Source organism: Cornus florida, unplaced genomic scaffold, assembly GCF_030987335.1.
Source record: "Cornus florida cultivar Cherokee Brave unplaced genomic scaffold, ASM3098733v1 CherokeeBrave_3.0.0_Hap2_Chr02, whole genome shotgun sequence".
NCBI lineage: Eukaryota > Viridiplantae > Streptophyta > Magnoliopsida > Cornales > Cornaceae > Cornus > Cornus florida.
Window position 1 is genome coordinate 69,748,996 of NW_026775572.1, and position 25,128 is coordinate 69,774,123.

The 25,128-nt window shown below is 32.0% G+C and overlaps 1 long non-coding RNA gene across 3 annotated transcripts; it reads left to right on the plus strand.

Moving 5' to 3' along the window:
* The first annotated feature begins 6,730 nt into the window (after positions 1–6,730).
* On the plus strand, positions 6,731–13,857 carry LOC132295279 (uncharacterized). 3 transcript variants are annotated; one of them, XR_009478420.1, is made up of 3 exons: positions 6,731–6,825; positions 7,108–7,160; positions 13,794–13,857. It is a non-coding gene; the product is annotated as an uncharacterized LOC132295279 (long non-coding RNA). The 3 variants fall into 3 exon arrangements; XR_009478419.1 differs by lacking the exon at positions 13,794–13,857 and adding an exon at positions 11,396–12,042; XR_009478418.1 differs by lacking the exon at positions 13,794–13,857 and adding an exon at positions 7,947–8,073.
* Positions 13,858–25,128: the final 11,271 nt, after the last annotated feature.

Consider the following 25,128-nt stretch of genomic DNA (forward strand, 5'->3'; position numbering starts at 1 on the left):
TTTTCTCTAGATTTTTAAACAATTCCAAATGCCCTCAATTTAATCTATGTCAGAGAACATGCCAATGCCTATTTAAATACCACATTACAACTTGATTTAATACTTGATACAACCATGTGAATTAAACTTTCACTGAAGATAAACATTAAATAAAAGTTGTAATTCTTAATCAAATGATCTAAATTTAATATATGTTAACCAACATATTTAAGCATAATTTCCTAGCATGTTACAATTCAAATCAAAGTTATACATCATCATAAATTTTAAATCTTATATAAAGAAATAAAAATTACTAACTTTCTAGATTTGATACAAGGCATACATATATGTTGTATAATAATGGCAAACACACAATACAACACACAAATAATCCTAAAACATTTCCTACCTCAATTGGAATGAAAACTCCAATTACCACTGAAATGAAATCGCCCCAAATTTTCGGTCCGCAAAACAGATTTTTCAGCTTGCTACCTTCAACTTGTAAAATTCATAAAAAAATTCAATTCTAACCTAAATTAAATGAATCCAAAGCCCAATGAAAGCTTAAACACTGTAATTTGATAATATCAATTTAGTTTAACAAAATATTTTCCCAATTGAAACAGTTTTGACCCACAACTTTGAAACAAATTCTGCCCAGAAAACACATTTTCAGCCTGTAGCTTCCAACTTTGAAAATTCATGAAAAATTCATTTGACATCTAAATTGGGCAAACCTAATTTATTTTGGAAGTAAACATATGAAAGTGTAAAACTGAAAATTTAAGCCATGATCCAATGTCAAAAGGTTAGTGAAATAAATCATCTAAAAATATGTTTTCTAGCTGCAATAAAAACATGGACAGCAGATAGTTTCAGATTTTTAAAAAAATTTAGAAATGCTATAAAATCTTGAAAAAATTCTGAGTAGTGTAAAACCCATGGAGAAAGTTCCAGTAAAAATTTCAAGGCAATTGAAGTACCAAAGCTCCATATAAAAATTTATTTCCGGACCGAAAAGGAAAAGCTTCAAATTTCCAGCAACTAGCTTGCAACTTCAAAAATTCATAACTAATTCATTTTAAATCCAAATTACATGAAACCAAAACTAAATGAAAGCTAATTGAGTATATTTTCATATTCTATATTTAATTTGACAAGATTAATTTCAAGTTAAAACAGTTTAAGGGTAAAATACAAGTCCTTCTCTTCCATGCATATAAAATACTCAATAATGACATAAAAATACTTCAAAATAATAGTTCAATACCTCATTAGAGAATTGAATCTCTAGATACCAAAGCAAAACTAGGAGTTAAGCTAGATCCTTCAAGGGTTTTGAAGAGGATGATGAGGGGAACAAAAAGTATTCCAAATTTTATGGTCTAAAGTAAGTGGAAGGGCCTCAAAGATCAAAGTCAATGTCTAAGGCTTCAAGCTCCATCCATGAAGGCTAGGGTTTTCTTGAAAGGAAGAAAATGAAATAATGTGGTTAAGTGTGAGTGGAGGAAATAGAAATCCTCCACTCACTATGTGCTCTTACACCATGGTCAACACACACATCTATGGTCAATTGCACAAAAACCCTCATTTAAAACCATAATCCCAAAGTGGCCCAAAAATATTTGCAAGACTAAATTGTGAACCTACACTTTTCACCAATCCATGACTCCTTCCTAGGCTTAATCCCACACCTACACTTGTCAACCATCCAAGCCAACAAGTGCACCAATCCTAAGCCAACAAGTGGGTGAATCCTCACCCTCCAAATGTCATCATCCAATACATTAAAGTGTTTCCACACAAATGTCAACAAGTGGACCAATGAGAGTGTGACACTTGTCACACTTTTCAAAAATTACAAAAAGGTCATTTTTGAAAATATCTTCCAAATTTAATTGCAAAATGATCCCCAAGATGAAAAATATTACTTTATTTAATTACACTAAAACCCCACAAGTTAAGAATAATTACACTAAAGTATGCATTAATGCCCCTTTATAAAAGAAGTAAGCAATTAACATGCTTTTCTAGAAAAGTAAAAATACCACTATCATGGAAATCAAATATCATAAATGCATGCAAAACCGGAATCAAATCCGAGCACAAAAAGTAAGGTTGTGCAAAGAAAAAGGATAAACGAGAAAAAGACAAAATGTGAATAGTGTTCTGAAAAATAAAATATGGAAATGACATAATCCCCAAAGGAAGTTGTCAATCCAAGGAAAAGAGTCTCGAAAATCATTCCAGAGCACTCGAGACGACATCAAGTGATGAAAAACCGAACCCAAAAAGGAAAAGACAATGAAAAAAAAATATCCGTTAAAATCTGAGAAAAAGAAAAGGAAGAAAAATGACCGGGTCATTACAATTTGTATATATTGTAATTGATGCTATAGTTTTGTATAATGAAACTTGGTTCTACTAAGGGTTTCTTTATTAATTCTTCCTATTGATTCTCTATGTTGGTTGCATGTTGTCTTATGTGTAATTGATTGGGAATTAATCCCTACACTAGATACCTTTACTAATTGTGTTTAGTGATGGCTATGCATGGAACTTATTGGATACATTTGTCAACTAATTTGATGGGTTATGGCTTAGACTTGATAGGTTGTTCTGCACCCTAATTTACTTGTAGTTAGGTAGACAATTTATTATTGCCTTTGATAGTCCGTATCTTATTATTGCAAATTGTATTATTTTCTTGATTAATGTGTGCTACACATGTCAATTAGTTTGATAGATTATACTTAGTTTTGTTGGGTTGTTCTACATCTTAGTTTACTTACAGTTAGGTAGACAATTCATACTTGAATTTGATAATCAATGCTTATTATTGCAAATTCTATTAGCCATATTGTGATTACAATATTGTTTTTCCCCATTAGTTGAAAGCATGTTGTTTAGTGAATGAGTTTAGTGGTGATTCCTATGTCCTAAGACCTCTCCTCCATCTTTTAAACCCTATCTCATTAGCTTTAATTTGAATTGAATGTTATTAATTTCACTTTAGTTTAATCACCAATCAAACTCTTTTTCAATCTCACGTCCATTAATTTTGAATTAGATTCCATCCCATAATTCCCGAGGACGATCCCTTCTCACTATACTTCATAGTATAAGTGTTTAGTGACTTTTATAAATTGAAAAAAGTTGATGCCCACTTTGTACTCTTTAATTCTAGAAATTTAACCACATTTTTGTGCACACACCAAGGTCGCATCAAGTTTTTGGCATAGTGTAATAGAATAAAATAAAATCTGAAATCTCACCTTCATAAAATTCTTATATATGAATATATCTAACATGGGAAACACATGATATTATGTAATGAGAAAATACTAGTACAGTCTGAAGATGGAAGATATATAGAAAATGCTAGTACAGTCTAAAAATGAAAGGTACATTGTCCGTATGTAAAGAAGTAGAGTGTTTTGTTTGTTAAAAACTTTGTGGCATATGACATTATGAAATCTAACAAGGAAACGTTTGTCAATCAAAAACTAAAAAATAAAAAGAAAAAGAAAAAAAAAAAAAAAAAGAAAGAAAGAAAGAAAAGAAAACCCTAAAATCTCAAGTTGTTTTGAGTATGGATCTTCCATGAACGAAAATTTTAATTCTGTTTTTTTCTTGGTCAGCTAGCCTTGCCTTCAAAAGAAAAAGTAGTGCATTCGAGGTTAGGAAAAGTAATTTACATTTTCTAAAGAGACTTGAAGATATTAGTGAACAATTATGTACATCATGGTAGTTCATAAGCAAATGACCACTAGAAATCTAAAAAGGAAGTATGATACATTATATATATATATCAGAAATGATTTAGTTATAAAAAGACACTTTCTCCACTCTAAGTACAGTGACCTGAATATGATTTAGTTAAAAAAAAAAAAACCCATAGCAATCGTATCCAACTGTCATCCTACTTGGTGTGAATAACTTTATTGCACGCAAGAGATTATATGAATATATTACCTTTGAATTCTAGTTTTGATGAATGGATTAATGTTTATAGAGCGACTGGGGATTATAAACTGAAGTGTCTCTCCAACAAAAGGGAAGCCCATATGGAACCTGGAGGCAGAACTCCATTGCATTTGGGATTGTTCCACTTGTAAAAGCAGTGAGTTATGAATATAATGAACAATGTTACAATACCCAATCCAATTACTGACCACATCTATTACTATTTTGTGTATCAAGAAGTAAAGATGTTCAGATATTGTGTGCTTGTGTGATATCATGCCATCTTGCTTCAAAGTAATATTAACCTCCCATCATCGTAAGAGATCACACATGTAATGTCATGCCATCTTGCTTCAAAGTATAAACACACCATGCCAAACAAATAAACAAACACACCCTTACCTTTTTCAACGTGATTGCCTTCGGATTATGTGAATTTGTGGACTACTTATACACTGATCAAACGGTCCATTATTATTTGAATAAATACTAGTGATCATATTTTATTTTTGAATAAAAAAAATTTATATTTAAATTTGATTTTGGTACAACTTGTGCTTGAATTTAAATATAAATGAATCTAAAGTTTGAAAAGCTTAGGAATGAACTTTAATCCAATTGACAGATCAAATGTCACACGTAATAAGTGTGCTTCAAGTCTTCAAATGTAAGAATGACCCATCTTGACTGGAGTTGACTAAATTGACAAACTTGGTACTTCGAATCAAGACTGCTACTTTAATTAGCAAACTGTAATAAAATAAAATAAGGGACATATTAAATTAGTATTGTAATACGTTGAAAAGTAGTGGCAAATTTTTTATTTTTGCATTCACAGTAACCAACCTTGACCCAAAATGGTTAAAAGGGCAAAACTAAAAAAACAAAATAAAATATTTTTTAAACTTCTCTCCCTTTTTTTTATTTTTTATTATCTTTTTGTCTACTTCCAAACCGGCCGGTTCTCTAAGAGAGCGGACCGGTAAGGCCATACTAGCCGTTTTGGCCAGGTATCAGCCGATTCTTATGTAAATTTATATGCATACTGATAAATCAGTGTGTAACAGAACCGGAATAGGCATTTCTTATATTTGCCAACTGTGTATGTATGTCCACTTTTTATTAATATTTTTCTTTCAATTTCCTTTTTAATTATTTTATTATTTATTTTAAAGGCTACAACTACTCATTGAGCAATTCGTGAGCTACTCGAGCTCGGCTCCATTTACGTTCGGTTCATGTTTGTTTATTTATTACACAAACTGAGTTGAAACAAAATTACTTGACTCGTTTAATAAATGAGTCAATCTCAAACATCATTCAGTTCAGCTCATTTGTTAATAAAGATGTTAGTGAATAGGCTCGTTTTAAGCTTGTGAACACGCGTATATATATATATATATATATATATATATATATATATATATATTTATGTATACTACTACTGAAACACACGTGCTATGCACGTGAGCGAAAGTGTGTGCATAACTCTAACATAAATAAATAAACATGTTTGTGAATATGCTCGTTTTAAGCTCGTGTACGTGTGTGTGCACACACACACACACATATATACTAGTAAAACACATGTGCGATATACGTGAATAGAAGTGTCTGTATATCAATGTATGGACAACTATCTCTCAAGCACGGTTTAGTTTGCCCTCCATGGGAAAATAAAATGGAGCATCTAACAATGCATCTTCATAGACCAAGAACTACGAGATCACTCCTTTCATTCGAGCCCCTTTTTTTCATGTTTTTACTGAAGGTCTGGGGAAAGCTGCAATCAAGATTTCCCTAATACTCCTTTCGAAAGGAAGAACGTTAAATTCTTTTTCCTTTTTGCAGGACCAGAGATTAGATCTAGCCATAAGAAGAATGCTTGGTATAAATAACTCACTTCTTGGTTTTCAATCCCCTTAATATAAAATAAAAAATTGTAAAGTATAATTAAATAATATTATAAAAATATATTATTTATTGAAATAAATAACATTCTAAAAATAATATTATATATTATTATTAGTATCTCCTACTATTATATTATTAAATAAGATTTTTAATAGTATATATTTCATTCTCTAATTAAATTTTTATTTATTGAATTTCAGTTTTTCCTACTACTATATTATTATTAAGTAAATGATTTGAAACACTTTGTGCTTTTGATATAAAAATATAGAATATAAATTTCTATTTATTGAGTATACCCTTAGATTGTGACGAACGAGAGCATTTCAGAACTTGGCTCGATTGCAACCCTTTTACCTAGAAAAATTTGAAATTTGAATTGAAATTTCAAAACCCTGCGCCAAACAATTCACGAAAGTATGAACCTAACTTATATATGTATTTATATATACACTATTATTAAAAGTGTAATCAATTTTTATTTTTAAAGTAAATATAATTGTCAATACTTATTCAAATTTGGATTACAGACATACAAAATTAATCACACTAAAAATACTCCTACAAACAAATAATATAAGAGATGCAAAATTAAGGAACTTATTTACTCAGCCAACAAAATTATTTTATTTGTCAATTCTTTATCTATATATATATATATATATATATATATTGACAAGAGTACGAATCTAATGATACATTTTGCAACTTACGGAAGGAATAATACACGGAAAGAGTCTCTTTTAAATTTTATCGGGTAACGTAATTATTATTGTTTTTTTACCTGAATGTAACATTTTTTACCTGAACATATATATATATATATATATATATATATGTGATTGTATCATGTAAACCCATTTTCACTGTCTCACTGTTAGGGTTAGGGTTGCGGCGATTCTGAGAGTTAGGGTGGTGGCGATTCTGATCTTCTAAGAGGCATGTCTCCTCAATCATCAGGTAGCTAACTCAACCTATTCTTCTCCTCCTTCGTAGATTCTTGATTGAAATTTTAGGTCTTTGCTGATATGTTACTCGATTCAGATTGTGCATTGCTTTCTTTAATCATTTTGAACTCGATTCAAGTTTGTTGGTTTCATATTCTTCTGCTTTCTGTTATTATTATTATTATTATTATTATTCTGTTTTTAAGAATGAAAAAACTTCTGATTGTTATTAAAGTCCAGTTTCTACATTTCTCCGAAGTTTCTGAAGTGTTTGAATTATGTCCTCTTAATATAGGTTTACTTCCTGTGAAGGGAAAATCTCAGTGAAATGAGTGGAATCGGAAAATTGTAAGTGTGTCATTTTTTACCATATTCTACTTGTCCGATGAGTTATTACATTTTAATTTGATAATTTTACAAATTTATATCATGATTTATTGGAAATATTATCATATTTTATTTTGATAGTCATTGGCACCATTTAACATGCCATTTGGTTATCTAACTTAACTGATAAGATTTTTAATTTTACTTTTAAAATGAATCTCTTATTATGAGATGGTCTTTAATACATACGATGTATTAGGAAAGAAACTAATTTTTTGTAGTGTTAAATTGATTTTTTTTTTCTCGAGGGCCCCTTGAATCACCCCATAGCCTACCTCCAGGCAAATGCAGTCCTCTTGTATACATGAACCAGACAAGTAATAGAAAATTTTCTGGAAGTGTTCCTAGAGGGAATATGAACTCAAATATATATTTTTTTTTTTCCATTTTTTTTTTTTTTTTTTTTTTTTTTTTTTTTTTTTTTTGTGTGTGTGTGTGTGTGTTTTCTCTTCTCTCAAAAATCCTAACCTTAATTATTCTTTCGCAAGTTTATTTCGATGACGGCTCTATCATCAACTCAAAGGAGGGTTAAACTTGAGTTTCTTGTGATCCACTCGTTTAATTCTTCTTTTCCTTTTTTCATTTTCTTTCTGATTTAGTTAAATTGTAACTATTATGTAATATAGTTGATTTGACATGTTAATGATATTATGAATTTGAACTGGTCATTATTTTGTCAACACATGTAGTAGTATTATTGGTAATTATGAATTGAATCATTGTTCACAAGTGACACACACTCATCAGGTGGTTTCTTGTGAATAGAGGACTGCATGGGCTTTATTCCCAAACATAGAGCTTTTAATTACGCAAAGGTTTTGATTCCTCAAAGATTCAAACCAATATACCAAGCAATGACCTCAGGCCATAATGGTCAGTTATTTGGTTAATAAGATATAGGTGGCATTTGATAAAACTAAGAGTTGTATTGGACTTTCTTAGAGCAGAATTAGTGAGATATATAGATGGCGTTTGATAAAACTAAGAATTAAGTACTGGAATTTCTAAGAGCTGAATATTTAAGTAGTAAAAGTTGTAATGCTAATTGTAAATTGATAACTTCTTTAATACTTATTTGAATTTTAAGTGTTCATTGTTAAGTGATAAGTGGAATATGTAACTTGAAATTGAACTCCATTTTACACAGTACTTGTTCTTATAAGTGAAGTTCAAATTGGGCTATAACACTCACTTAATTGGACAATCACTTACTTTATTCAGAATTAATTATCGAATTCATTTCGTTTAGAAATACTGTAACATTTCCATTGGCGTATGAATGGCATTTGATGGTCCCTTCTTCCCATAAACAATTTGTTTCTCTATATTGGGTGCTTTCTCAGTGACCTAATAGGACATGATGCTGGGAAAATAAGTGGGAGGAAAGCGGTTGTTAAGAAGTTAAACATTGCGTCACTTACTGGTCACCCATATAGAAACTTGAGTACTTTTAGTAGGCTATCTTTTCCATAGAACGAAGGTTTTAATTTGTTTATTTGCTTTTTTATCTTCCAACCATTTTATTTAGAAATAGTAGAGCTTTAACCAATTCAAAGGACCCAATTGATTGGAAGAGTGCAGAAGCCGGTACAGAATTCAGAATTGCTCAAAAGAAAAAGGATTAGTACTACCAATTTTTATAACACTTTAGGTATGTTACTTTCTCATGGTAGATAAAAGGGATTTTTACATATAAATGGGGTTAAGGCTCCATATTTACCAAGTGTTTGAGTCAAAATCCCGTACTTTCAAGAAAATGAGATTGATTAAAAAGATGACATGGCACATGAACTTTTACTGTTTAAAATATTATTTTACCTAAAATACCCTTCTCCCTATTCTAACACATTTACCTTATTGCCCTTTTTATTTACTCATCCAATTTAAGCAAGGCCAATAAACCCTCATTCGTGCGCCCTCTGTCTCTCCCTCTCTGTAATAGCGAAGCACAGCCCGTTCTCCATCTCTCTAACTAGCGAAGCAGCAGCCCCGTTCCTTTGTCTTCTCTACTTCGTTTCTCGATGACCGAATCTATTCGGTTTTGAATCAAGCTAGACCTAGGGTTTGTCTTTCTCTCCTTCACTCTCTCTCTCTCAAGACCGAATCTAGGGTTTGAGGTAATTTTCCATCTAATTTATGTGCATAATCTGTGATTCTGATATGGGTTTATATGTTTTCTTTTGGATTTTTCATCTATTTTGCACATTCAATCCAAGATTGCATATTCAATCCAATTTATCAGCCTTACATATATAATTTTCAACTCACAACTTGTATTCTAGGTCTGTGACATTATATAGATGCAAATTGTTGATATTTGAAATTAATTTTCAAAGAAGGTAAATATATGTTTGGGTTAACCTAAAGTTTTTGATCTAACTAGGTCATTGCTGTTGTTAGGGTTCTTGTGTCTGCTGTGAGGGTACGCCCTCATTTTTTGCCTTGTATTATACTGTTCCATTTATAATTTGTTTTCTTCATTTAGGGAAAAAAAAAAGAAAAAGAAAAAAAGAAAAGGATTTAGATGTAACCAACTCTAAATAACTTTTAAATTTTTAGCTAAAAGTTAAATAAAATTACAGACTCAAGCTTTTATACTTAAATTAACCAAAATAAATTCCATTGACTAAACAGTTTATATTCTTGTATTTTACTTGGAAGCCATATGCCCTAGGGTGTTTACAGTTTTGAGTGCTCATTTATTTTCTTTCAAGTTTTTTTCTTGGATCTTTTTTTCCTGAAAAGTAATACTATGGAATTAGTGGTATGAGTAGTGTGTATGGTCCACCTCACAAGTTGTTGAGTAACAGTTTAGTTTTATACTTATAAATGGGATCGCTATGGAATCATTTTCTTTACTGGCAAGCTATTTGTATCCCATTAAGAGTTTTGAATGTTTAATGTAGGAAATCGGAACAAAAATATTTAGAACGACCTTAGTGAAGAGGATTTTTTTATTTTGCGAGTAATAAGAGATAAACTGTAATCACTTGTTATTCAAAAATAATAATAATAATAATAGCGAAGTAGGGCATTATAAAAAAATAATAATTCACCACCCCTCATGTAATATGTTGATCTTGATCAGTTATACAACTTTGTGTTTAAGTTAGCAGCTATTTAATAGAAACTCTAATGCATGTCGCCAAATTAAAGAAACAGGAACATGACTGGGTTAGTTGAATTATTTGATGTTTTGCTTTTATATCTTAGTATAACATGGTGATTTTAAAATAGCACTTTAGCCTCCATAGGTCTTCCCTTTTCTTCTTTTGTTCTTGATTCTTGTATAGCTCTAGGGACGCATTTCCTTTTTGAACGCTTTCTAATATAATTTTACTTATAAAAAATAAAATAAAAAAATGTAGCACTCTAGCCCGGGAAGGTCATTTATTAGAGCAACCATGTAAGAATTGAACTGTTCTTATGTGTAATTGTATAGTAAATTTGAAATAAATGATATACTTATTGGATGTATATATATGCCTTTGACATGCATACTTCACTCTTTTGGAATTTTTACCGGGTAGTAGGCACTACGATCTAATTACCTAGGGTCTGTTATGTGATGTTTCATCAATTTTGCACCTTAATGGAGCCATACTATTAGTTAATTATAAGCTTGTTATGTGATTTTGAAGACTTTAGTAGTGGAAGGTAGGTGGCAATATGCTAGCAAGACACCTACTCCAACTTGCATGCACCTACCTGAGACATATATAAAAACCACCAAAGCTTGTTTTGCATTCCACCAAATCTTCATCAACAATTCTTTGTACTCCTTGTTCTATTTAATTGAAATTTGCAACACATATCCTTCCTTGTTGTAAAGCATACCCCCTGTAAATTAATAAATTTTGAGAAGGCTTTTAAAACCGTCCTTAATAATTCGTCCCTAATATCCAAAATTCTTGTAGTGTAGTTAGATATCATGCATTAAAAAATTAAAACAATTGACTCTAGCTATGGGAACTCCATAAACTTACACTTATGATGCCAACTATTTATGTCTAGGTATAGAAATTTAAATTTACTCATTCCTCCACCATAAGTGCATTTGCAACCCTTTATAGAATCTTCCAAAAAAAAAAAAAAAAATTAATCTATAAAGTTCAACTAGGTACTCATAATTGGTGATTTGTTTCATGTTTTCAACTTTTCTATCTAATGTGTCTTTGTTGGTAATTTATTTGTAGATGTTGAATACCCGGTGTTCTTCAAGGAAGCGATATGCAATTTAAGTGAGGTAAAAAAGGTGATCGTACAAGAGATTGGGTTTAGGTCTCTTTTAGACATTGACTATACCAATTTGAAGCGCAAACTGTGCTTTTGGTTGGTAGAACACTTTGATCCTAGAACATCCTGTTTCACCTTTGAATGTGGTGGTTGAATCCTTGTTACGCCAAGTGGCGTTGAAGAGGTGCTTGACCTACCCTTGGGAAGAGGAGAAGATGTGCCAAGCTATATTATAGAAAATGTGAATTGGTTAGAAAATGGTAATTTTGTAAAGAACGGTGCAATAGAAGTGCAAAACTTAGTGCATCAATTGGACGTTCTTCCTGTTGGGGATGCGGATCACTTCTATTACCCATATCGAAAAATGAGACAAGCAAAAAGTTGTTGTGGGCGGTTGACGATGTGGATGCTGTTAAATCGTGTAATTGGGGGAAATTTGTTTTAGATTGGTTGAGAAAAGACATTGCGTCTTATAAAAGAAAGGAAGGAAGAGAAAGTTGAAATACATACATGAATGTTTGTTCTTTCTCATGGTATGTTCTAAGATATAATATTTGTAATGTGTCTATCATTTTATTTCAAATAACTATAATGTCATTATCATAATGGCTTATATGTTGTAGCTTGCCTACCTACATCGTGTGGATGTCAATGGCCCAAAACCAATGGCTAAGATTTCATGCCTATGTGGATGGACCAATAAATTAATTAGCGATTGGTTGAATTTAGAGAAACGTAAATATAATGGTTTCGGTTGGGTGAGGTAAATTTGCAACTCATACGAAGATGACGATTATAAGGTAATCATGTCAATCATGGCTTTTTATGATTAGTTCTAAATATACGGTTAAATTTGTATATTCACAATTACTTGTAAATCTATAGTTACATTTATATATTAACGGATATATATTTATAAAACTTTTTAAAAATTGTTAAGAGTTGGCATCTGAAATTATTACAGTGTTTAAAAAATGGAAGCAACGGCACAATGTAGGCCAAGATAGGGAGTCGAGATCCTCACAAAGCTTCGCTACAAAACCTAGTTCATCTAAACAACAATCTAACCCACCTTCGCAATTGTTTACACAACAACGTCCGATGGAGGTGGAAGACGAAATCCTCATACCAATGGCAGAGGAATACGAAACCCCCATGCAACAAGCAAACTCACGTTGGCAATACGAAACCCCCACGCGACAAGCAAACTCACGTTGGCAATCTTTTGCAAAACATAATCCCATGAAGGTGGAATGAGAAACCCTCACACCAATGGAAGAGGAAGCGAAAACCTCCACAACAGTGGAAAAGGAAGGTGATGTGCAGGAAGTAGTGAGCATCCCCTTATTACGTGTTATAAAGCCTGGGTGGAATCACCTTGGGTTAAAATAAAGGTCAATCCATTACTACAATAACAAAGATGGTCCTCACATGTGCCATGAACGAGAACAAAATTCATCAGTAAGAAATTATACAAATAATTATTTATTTGCTCTATATTTACTTGTTTTTTATGCTCAAACACTTAATATGTTATTGTTTAATTATAGTGAAATCCTGGTGGATATAAATCGTTTTTACCTCATAAGAAGATATATGAGAACAATCACTTACAATAATTGGATATCAAATGTGATATGTTTACTTAAAGTTCATTGATTTTTCAAACCAATCACATGCACGCATTTATGGTTTAAATGTGATCATTGTAAGTGGTTGACGGCTATTGCCAAATGCTCTAACTAAAACAAAGGCGTAGAGGATATAAATTTTACTTTCGGCCTTGGATTGGGCTAACAAATTATTCTATCTATAATGAGTGTTTGTTTCACACATATTAGGTTATCAATTATGCTTTTTCATATTGAACTTTCCAAGATAGCTTCAAAAGTGGTTGATAGGAAAGCCAAAATACAAGCAGTGTGGAATGAGTATAAAATGATAATGAAGGTCAATGACAACATAGTTCGCCAATTCGATATAGTAATATTTATTGTTTGGAAACATAACCATTTATTATCTTTTTATCAAAAAAATATTATTATAAAAATAATTAAATTTTTATATTTTTAAATATGCGCTTTTCTTTCCAATACTTGTAAATGAGAAACATTGGTCCTTATATGTCTTCAACATCTGCAATAGTCGTATATATATGTTGGATTCACTGAAGTGATGTTCACATGATAAGCCTACTCTTAACAATATGTCAAAAGATTTGGTAAATGCTTATTGCATATGAGGTCATTTTTATGATTAAGTATTCATTTATTGTTAAATTAGGACGGTAAAGTATACAAGTTGAAGACTCTTTACTGAATTTTTTACTCTAATCATTTATAGACTGTGCATTTGTAGGTAATGTTAGTTGAGATATTTACCGGAAGAGATCTACAAAACTTGTTATACAATGTGCCCAACCTATCTCAAAAGCCCGATAGGTGATTTTATCGCTTAATGTTCCTGACTTGGTATATTGATTATGTTCACAATTATAATTGAATAATACCTAAACAATCTTCCATACAATGTTTTCACGTATGAAGTTCATTTCCCAATCCTATACTCATGAAAAGAAATTACCTGGTTTAATGTGCAGGTGAATATTGACAAGTTACGTGCAACTATCGCTTCAAGATTGCTTTTAGATGAAAATAACAAATTGAAGGATTATGTAAAGACCCAAACACGTGAGATATGATATCTGTGGTTAAGCACATTTATATTCTTTAACGGCTATATTTTAATTTGTAACAAATGGATTGACATTTAGCCGTGGGATAGTTTTTTAAAAAAGTTAACTATTTAGTTGATTTTTAAAGGTGTTGAACTTTGATCTGATTTGGGGTATTAATTTATATTGTTTTGACTTATTATAGAAGTACTTAGAATATGATTAGACTGACTGTGAATTTATTTGGATCATGTTTGGAAAAAAAGTGATACCTTCTCAGAATGTACTTATTTTTTCAATTCAAAATGCTATTAAACCTTTCACCAATAAGTAGGTTGCACATTATATCTACAAACAACTCCATTAGTGCCATAAATAGCGCATACTATATTATAAGCTAGTTAAGTGAGTATTTAGAAAACATGGTACCTGAAGGCTAAAAAGTGGTACCTTCACGGAAAAAAAGTGGTACCTTCACGGAATGCATTTACTTTTGCAATTCAAAATGCTAATAAACCCTTCACCGCTAATTAAGGTGCACATTAGATCCATAAACAACTCTATTAGTACATAAATAACACAAACTATTCTCCAAGCTAGCTAGACGAGTGTTTAGAAAACATAGTACATGAAGGCCAAAAAGTGGTACCTAAGGAAAAGAAAAGTGGTATTGATAAGCACTGAAATGTGCGCATTTCAACCCTTGATCTTGAGTATATTATGACTTTATTCTATCTTATTTTTCTGTTTTAGTCTTATTTTACGTTTTTTCCACTTTTCAAGTGCTTAAGGTTGAAATGAGCTAACTCAGCTGAATTAAAGCCTTGAAAAGGTCAACCAAAGTCTTGGTGGGAAGATAAAGCAAAATGGAAGCAAAAGATGCAGAAATTTCCTCTACGATCGATCAAACTTCCAGCATGATCGATTGTACCTTTGATCATTCTAGCCAACTGCTATGATAGATCGAAGCTCGTCCTTATCCTCATAAAATTTCTATCTTCTTTAATCGATCGAACCTTCCTATGATCGATTGGAAGTTTTAATCTAATCTTCATAAATATCCTTGTCCATATCCGCATAAATATCTCAGCTTTGTCCTTATCCACTTTATGAGTCACCATGCTACGATCGATTGAACTACCTCGAAAACTGTGCAAAACAAAATTCAAGCCCGATTACAGGGGTGCTCATGGTGCAATCATTTGGAGGTTCTAGTGTACGAGGTCTAACCAATTGGGGTGGCATTTGAGTCATCTATATAAAGGTATTAGCCTTTTTTGGCTAAAGGTTGGATACATTGGCAAATGATTACTTAGGATTAGATACATTTTGGGACATTCTCTCTCTAATTCATACACATTCTTTCTATAGGGTTTCAACCAAGAAGAAGAAGAAGATGATGAAACAAGGCATGAGGATTGATCTTGGGCTCTTCTTGACACATCCACCTCTTTAATGATTGGCTAGTCTTTTCCTAAGGAATTGGATAGGCCCTAAGCTTGTAATCTAAACTATTGTCTTTCAACTTTTAGAGATTTGTATATATTATAATTGATGCTATAATCTTGTGTAATGAAACTTGGTTCTACCACGGGTTTCTTTATTAATTCTTCCTATTGATTTTCTATGTTGGTTACATGTAGTCTTATGCGTAATTGATTGGGAATTAATCCTTACACTAGATACCTTTACTAATTGTGTTTAGTAATGGCTATGCATGGAACTTATTGGATACATCTGCTAACTAATTTGATAGGTTATGGCTTAGACTTGATAGGTTGTTCTGCACCCTAGTTTACTTGTAGTTAGGTAGACAATTTATTATTGTCTTTGATAGTCCATATCTTATTATTGCAAATTGTATTATCTTCTTGATTAATATGTGCTACACTTGTCAATTAGTTTGATGGATTATACTTAGTCTTGTTGGGTTGTTCTTACCTTAGTTTACTTGTAGTTAGGTAGATAATTCATGCTTAAATTTGACAATCCATGCTTATTATTGCAAATTGTATTAGCCATATTGTGATTACAATATTGTTTTTCCCTATTAGTTGAAAGCATGTTGTTTAGTGAATGAGTTTAGTGGTGATTCCTATGTCCTAAAACCTCTCCTCCATCTTTTAAAACTTATCTCACTAGCTTTAATTTGAATTGAATGTTATTAATTTCACTTTAGTTTAATCACCAATCAAACTCTTTTTCAATCTCACGTCCATTAATTTCAAATTAGATTCCATTCCATAATGCCCGATCTCTTCTCACTATACTTCATAGTATAAGTGTTTAGTGACTTTTATAAATTGTAAAAGTTGATGCCCACTTTGCACTCTTTAATTCTAGAAATTTAACCATATTTTTGTGCACACACCAAGGTCGCATCAAGTTGTTGGCATAGTGTAATAAAATAAAATAAATCTGAAATCTCACCTTCATAAAATTCTTATATATGAATATATCTGACATGGGAAACACCTGATATTATGTAGTGAGAAAATATTAGTACAGTCTGAAGATGGAAGATATATCGAAAATGCTAGTACAGTCTGAAAATGAAAAGAATCAGAGTGTTTTGTTTGTTAAAAACTTTGCGGCATATGACATTATGAAATCTATCAAGGAAATGTTTGTCGATCAAAAACTAAAAAAAAAAAATTAAAATAAATAAAAAATAAAAAATAAAAAGAAAGAAAAAAATGCCCTAAAATCTTAAGTTGTTTTGAGTATGGATCTTCCATGAACAAAAAATTTAATTCTGCATTTTTCTTGGTCAGCCAGCCTTGCCTTCAAAAGAAAAAGTAGTGCATTCGAGGTTAGGAAAAGTGATTTGCATTTTCTAACAAGACTTGAAGATATTAGTGAATAATTAAGTACATCATAATAGTTCATATCAAATGACCCTAAAAAGGAAGTATGATACATTATATATATATATATATATATATATATATATATATATAAAAGTCAGAAATGATTTAGTTATAAAAAGACACTTTCTCCACTCTAAGCACAATGACCTGAATATGATTTTGTTATAAAAAAAAAAACATAGCTTTATTGCACACAAGAGATTTTATGAATATATTTACTTTGAATTCTGGTTTTGATGAATGGATGAATGTCTATAGAGTGACTGGGCATTATAAACTGAAGTGTCTCTCCAACGAGAAGGAAGCCCATGGAACCTGGAGGCAGAACTCCATTGCATTTGGGATTGTTCCACTTGTAAAAGCAGTGAGTTATGAATATAATGAACAATGTTACATTACCCAATCCAATTACTGACCACATCTATTACTATTTTGTGTATCAGGAAGTAAAGATGTTCAAATATTGTGTGTGTGTGTGATGTCGTGCCATCTTGCTTCAAAGTAATATTAACCTCCCATCATCATAAGAGATCACACGTGTGATGTCATGCCATCTTGCTTCAAAGTACAAACACACCACGCCAAACAAATAAACAAACACACCCTTACCTTTTTCAACATGATTGCCTTCGGATTATGTGAACTTGTGGACTACTTTTACACTGATCAAACAGTCCATTATTATTTGAATAAATATTAGTGATCATATTTTATTTTTGAATAAAAATATATATATTTAAATTTGATTTTGGTACAACTTGTTGTGCTTGAATTTAAATATAAATGAATCTAAAGTTTGAAAAGCTTAGGGTCCGTTTGGATGGCGATAACGTTATATGTTATGGTTTGGTATGATATGAAAATAACCATTTTGGTATTGGTATGTTTTTAGTAGAAATCGGATCCATATTTGGTAACGATTGTTTTGTTTTTGATAATTATATATCAGAAACATGATAACGCGTTTGGTATTGTCATGCGTTTTAAGGAATCCGAAAACAAAACACGTTTGGGAATAGTGTTTTGTTATTAAAAATTCTGAATCAATAACAGAATACCTGTTTGGTAAAGACTGTTTTGTTTTGTTTTGAAAAATTATATATATGAATACAATTATAAGTTTATATGTAAAATAGTTCATTTTTCTTTATGATTTGAGATAATTTGTGGAAAAAAAAAATTCTGTATTAGAGTTGGGAAATTTTTTTTTGGTTAAATTTACATGTATAATGGCAACCAAACTACTTTGTAATAATGAATAAATCTGCATAAACATGATTAATGGCAACCAAATTACAAATCTAACTTTGTAATAATCTTTCAATGAGAGTAGATCTTTGCACTCCATTTATCTTTTTCTTTTGGCTTGCATTCCATTTAACTTTGTTTTGTTTCATATATATATATATATATATATATATATATATATATATATATATTCATGATGAATGTGAGAGAGAGAGAGATCCTTGTAGTTGAAACAAATAAGAAACAAAGCCAAAACGTTAATCGTCTTGAATTGGTCAGAGTTGAAATTTGGTGAACATTGAAGCTTGTGAATAGTTTTACTTCACTTAGATTAGTTTGAAATTTTGTAGTGGAGGTCCTTCAAATTGGTAATATTTTTTTTTGTTTAGTCATAAGACCATTTCCCCTTTTGTTGAGTATTTATTTTGATAACGGACTTGTGAATATTTCATACAATATCCAACCATAAGCAGAATTGATAAATATGAATAAAGATTAAAAGCAAGCAATCAAGGAAGATCCCTCTTACAAGACTGAACAACATTTACATATATAATAATTGTATAGTTTTGCTTTATACATCACAATCTTAAGAACTTGAGTGTTGCACCATTCACATATATACTTCCATATATAAGGAGCTAGACATTCCTTTAAAATAGTATGTGTGTACACACACACTTCATTACACTTACATAAAATGTACACATAACTGGAGATCACTAATATTCATTCCATAAAATGTACACCCACTTTTTTATACTTGCATAGGCCTCCATTTGATTAACTTAGAGATCACTAGCTTTCTGGAGTTGCAGCAACTGGAGAATGCTTCCTATCAATCCCACTGGTGCCACTCTCTACAACTTACTGCCATGTCCTTCAATGTAGTAGCAAAAAATGAATTTGAATGTAAAACAAGACATTACCTATAGTAGCAAAATATAAAGTAAAGTTAAATTCAATTTTTATTATTTTTTTTTAAAAAAATCCGGCATGACTTCCCCTTAAAAATGGACATTTCCAAAATTTCAAAACACAGTAAACCCAAGGGACACCGCCCACAAAATTAATTCAATAAGGGACACCGCCCACAAAATTATTTCAATAAGGGACACCGCCCACAAAATTCATTTAACAAGGGACACCGCCCACAAAATTCAATTAACAAGGGACACCGTCCACAAATTTAATTCAAGCAAGATATATCTAACTTTCTTTCAGGCTAAGCTGCAAATTTGGAGTGTAAATGACCTCATGCAAAACAAAACACATAAAGAACATTAGAGAAAAACAAAATAACACACGGTAGGAATGAAATAATTAGAAATAGTAAACAAGATATATCTAACCTTTTTTCAGGCTAAGCTGCAAATTTGGAGTGTAAATGACCTCATGCAAAACAAAAGATATGAACAACATTAGAGAAAAACAAAATAACACAAGGTAGGAATGAAATAATTAGAAGTAGTAAATAAAATATATCTAACCTTTTTTCAAGCTTAGTTGTAAATTTAAAATGTAAATGACCTCATGCAAAACAAAAGACATGAACAACATTAGAGAAAAACAAAATAACACACGGTAGGAATGAAATAATTAGAATTAGTAAACAAGATAAATCTAACCTTTTTTTTTTCTCTAATGTTGCAAATAGAGTGTAAATAACCTCAATAGCAAATTTTACAAATACCCTAAAGCTCACTCCCAAAATGACAGAGAAGATAACACAACAGCAACTAATACGCAGTTCAAAATATACCATTTAAGTATATATTACATACCAAATGAAACACAGGAAATTAACTAAATACGTATTACATGTCATATATTACAAAAGATGGAAGTTTATCTAACTTCATCTTTCAATAACAACGATAATGAGCAACAAGAGGACAATCACAATAAACATGATTGTGATAGCAAGACATCCATAACCTAGGAAGAGCATGTACTTCTGTCTACATTGTTCATTTTGAATCATTACAATGACTCTGTCCAAGTCAGATTGAACCTGTTCTTCAAGTTGTGCACCTTGGTGCAACTCATCCACCCACATAAATGCATTCATATGTGACTACAAGAAATATAAATTATATAATTAGGAAACAGTAACAGAAATAGCACCTAAAAGTAATTGACCATACCTCCCGAGCTGGACACCTATAGAATTGTCGACCATCATTTTTTGGAGTTCGAGCCCTATACAGATGCATAGGACCTCTACCACATGCACATTGTGGTCGCTCACCTTCAAGCCTATACATAAGTGCGCCTACAAGTACTAAAGCATTTAATATTTGATATCCTAATATAATTAGTTATTACAGTTATCCATAAATAAGGAGCATCTGAGTTTAATTTACGTAATATAATCAGTTATTACAGTCATCCATATTTTAATTCTACACACTATTAGACAGTTTTATAATTAGTGATTACAGTGCTCCCAAATTAGGTTGGCAATACCATCACGATAAATATCCATCTATCGTATCTGTGTATTAGTAGCACTGACCACCTGAACATCGTCATCCACATCAGGTTCATTTTGTGAAGATTGAGGGGTTTCAGAATCAAAAATTTCATCAGATTCACCTTGGGATCTTATGAAATTATGCAATGTACAACAAGCAATGACAAATAAGAACTTGAGTGTCAAAGTGATAAGGGGGCTTCAATATAGCGAATCTCATCTTTACCAACCCAAAACATCGCTCTATGATATTCCTCAATGACGAGTGCCTAAAATTGTACACCTCTTCTCTACCACGTGGTCCTCTAGTATGTCTACGATATTCCTGCATATGGTAACGTTGACCTCGGTAAGGGGCCAAAAACCCCGGTTGATTGGCGTACCCAGAGTCGACTAAATAAAACTTACCTGTCATGTTAAGTATGTTAAGTATTAAAATTAACGTATTTGTAATGTTAAATGCACAAATATGGAAACTTAATATTTTTACCTTCGGGTGGTGATGGAAAATTGAAATCCTCATTCTGAATGCACTCATTTAAAATCTTTGAATCATTAGCAGACCCTTCCCACCCAGCTAGAATGTATGTGAATTTCATATCAAATGAACACACAGCCATGACATTTTGGGTCGTATCACCCTTTATACCACGAAATGGTATTTGTTGGTCAACTGGCACTACAGCATGGATATGAGTACCATCTATGGCTCCTACACAATTCTTAAAGTATGGGTAAAACTTTGGATTGTTCTTTATCTCTTTAGGAATTTCATTCAAATCCGGGGGAACAATAATCTTAGTCCCTAACTCACAAATTAATTTTAATACAGTATGAAAGTGATACGAAATTGTGGATGTAGAGTGTTGGAATCTTTCAGCAATGACACGATTCCTTTCATTGTGAGACACGGTAAGTAGGAAAATTGCAACTTGTTCTTCTACCGTTAGAAATTTTGAATCTTTCAATCCTAACAATTTCAACTCACGACACAATGCCCTAAAGGTGTTGGGGTACTGATCGGTTGGTCAATTAACATCAACCTTCGCAATAGCACGAATCATTGTAAAATAGGGCTATTGGTCGGGTAAGTCGAACCACTGGGACTGCGCTAGTCTATGGCAACCTAAGAGTCTAGAATTGTTCTTAGAATGATAAGGGGTAATAAGGGTTTGTTTGATAGTCACTAAACTAAGAATTCAAAGTGCATAAAACAATAGTGTGCTAGGAAGTAAAGAGATAGAACAATAGAAAAGAGACTAGGGAATTGACTTCACCACAAGCCATATAAACATGCCTAATTGCAATTAACTTGGGGAACAAAGTATACATGCAACCATGATATGTAGAAATGTAAGATAACTACAATATCTTCAAGAAGTTCACACATTCAAGAATTAAGTATAATCCATCCAAGGTTGGCATAAGTCATCTATCTAAACTAGGGTATAGAATGAAGTATCCTTCCTAAGCTATGAACTATCAAAGTCCTCAATTTGTGTGGTAAGTGCACATGAAGTCAAGAACTAAGCCATAATCCATCAAAGGTTTCCCTAAGCCATGGAATATCAAATTTCTTAAACAACATGCCATTAAAACCATTGTATAATCTCATCTTCATTCTCACTATAAAGATGTAAGTAGCATAATCATGAAGAAACAATTTCTAAGACAAGATAAGAGTCTCTACAAGATTAAATATGGAATGAAACACAAATACATCAAAGTGTATCTCTAGATTAGACAACTTGTTACATAAATGCAAAGTTCCCCAAATATAAACACAATTAATACATATTTACTTGACAAGGGTTACATCAACTCCCTAAGAAGAGGTTTAGTTACCCATGGTAGCTCTAGATGAAGGAGGAAGCAAGGCCTCCAACTCCATTTTCGTGCTCCCTTGTGTTAGCTTGAAGAACTCGTCTTTCTTGCTGTCTTCTCTCTCCTCTATCTTCTCAAAATGAAGCTTTTTCATTGTGTGGCTTTGCTTCCCTCTTATCTAGATCAAGACCCCAACCAAGGCTCTCTCTCCTCCCTCCAAAAAACATTTCCAACCACTCCATAAAGAAGGTAAGTAGAAAATGAGGAACCCAATGCACAAGTGGTTGAAATGAGCTATTTCCGAAGTGCAATCTGCCTGAATTTCGAGTACTCGAAATAGGGCCTCGAGCACTCGAAAATGGAGCAGATTGCTCCATGCTTGCTTTGCTTCGCACGGACCTACTTTGGTAAAATAGCCATAACTTTGTGCTCCAAAATCTGAATGATGAACCGTTTGAAGATTTGGAAAGCTAATTCAGAGCTCTAAAAACTTTATGTTTTGGTAAAGATCCAATTCTCAAGTCTGGCTGGTTGAAATTGAAGACCAAGGTAGAAACTCATTGCTGCTAGGCAGTTCTGAGTACCTCTAATAAGAAGATCATAACTCTCTACTCCGAACTCCGAATGACGAACCGCTTGAAGATTTGGAAAGCTGATTTAGAGCTCTAAATCTTTCATGTCAAGAGGGAAGTCCAGTTCTCAAGTTTGGTAGGTTAAAATGGCAAACAAAGTTTGGGCTTCACTGCTGCCAGAATTTCAGAATTGGCACCTTGATATTCAAAAACTCTACAAAACACCCTTCTTGCTCCTTTATTGCAATTGAACCTGAAAATGCACAAAAACATACAAATGAAAGTAATCTACATAATTAAACGAACAATGGACTTAACTAATGCAATTAAGGGCGCTTGAATATGCAATATTCGGTGCTTATCACACCCCCAAACTTATATTTTGCTAGTCCCTTAGCAAAACTACAATGAAAAATTTAATGAAAAGACAACCATGGGCATGCTACTACAAAAATATCATCCATGGTAAAATGAGATATATACATAGCTCAAAAATAACTTGAAACAGAAAAAGAGCTGGAGATGGGGTCATTGGGAAGACTACCTTGCATATATGAAGCATTGATACTAAACATATTTCAACATGCATGTATCAACATCATAGTCCATATAAATAACTCAATTGTCATCTCTTAAATGGAAATCAACTCTAACTTCAGTGAAAGTGGATTGGATTCTCAACATGCGGCTTTTACTTTCTTTTCCAATTCCAAAGCACAAGTTTTCAAATCATTGAATTCCCCTTTAAATGAGGTCCCTAAGGCATGATTTTATTTACAAGACAACTTTTGTTGCTTGTTGACAATTTATTGTAACTCATAAGCGAAACATAGAATGGTTGTGTAATGCTGAAGTCCCTTAAGCTTTCTAACCAACCTATGTAGCAAGCGTTAGGCCAACAACTCCCAAACCAGACGGCTTTAGGGTGCTAAGTGTAGAGACACTCCATAGGGCTTAATAGCTCAAGTTGGAAAGGTTACGAACTCCAACGAACCATGTTTATTACAAATTTTTTTTGAATAACCGTGCAATGTTTAAATCCTTTAAGCTTTCTAACCAACCCATATAGCAAGCGTTAGGCCAACAACTCCCAAACCAGACGGCTTTAGGGTGCTAAGTGTAGAGACACTCCTAGGGCTTAATAGCTCGAGTTGGAAAGGCTACGAATGTCAACTGGTCATTATTTTCTTTCTTTCTCAGTTTTTTTTTTTTTTTTTTTTTTATTTTTTTTAGACAACTTAAATCATACCAAAGATATTCATTTATTAGGTTCATCAAATCAAATTAACTAGGCCAAGGTCAAGGTCGATCAAGTTGCATGCCTCACAGTTTAGTTTCCAATGTGCATATGTGCATTGTGAAGCTTAAAAGAGTGTCAAATCCAGCAAAAATCTAATTGAGACATTTATACAGACTAATTTGAATCCACATGATCATTTTAACTCAAATTTTTCTTTATTTTCAAAAATGTCAATAACTTCTATATACAAGGTATTAAACATATGCTTCATCCCCGACAAGTTCAAATCATACTATCATTGCTTAGCAAAAATGTGAAACCAAAAATGTCCTATTGCACCCCCAAACTTGAATGTCACATTGTCCTCAATGTGTGAAGACAAGCGAAACAAAATAAGAGCAAAGAAGGTAAAAGAACAATATTACCAAGTGGAGTGACGAATGCAAAGATATCCATCGATGTGAATGCGCAAACGCGTCCCCCAAACTTGGACAGGAAGACCTGTCAAAACATAACTACTATACACAAGTAAAAGCATAGGCTTTTAAGAAAAATCAAAACAGAAATAAAAACAGTCACATGAATTATATGGCAAGATAAAAATCTAAACAAAACCCAAAAATTTATGTATTTATTTATTTATTTAGTATTATTATTATTATGTATATATATATATATATATATATAGTAATATTATTATTATATATATATATATATATATATATATATATATATATATAGTATGATGTTTTTTTTTTTTTTTAAAGACAGCATGTATGTGTGTGCCGA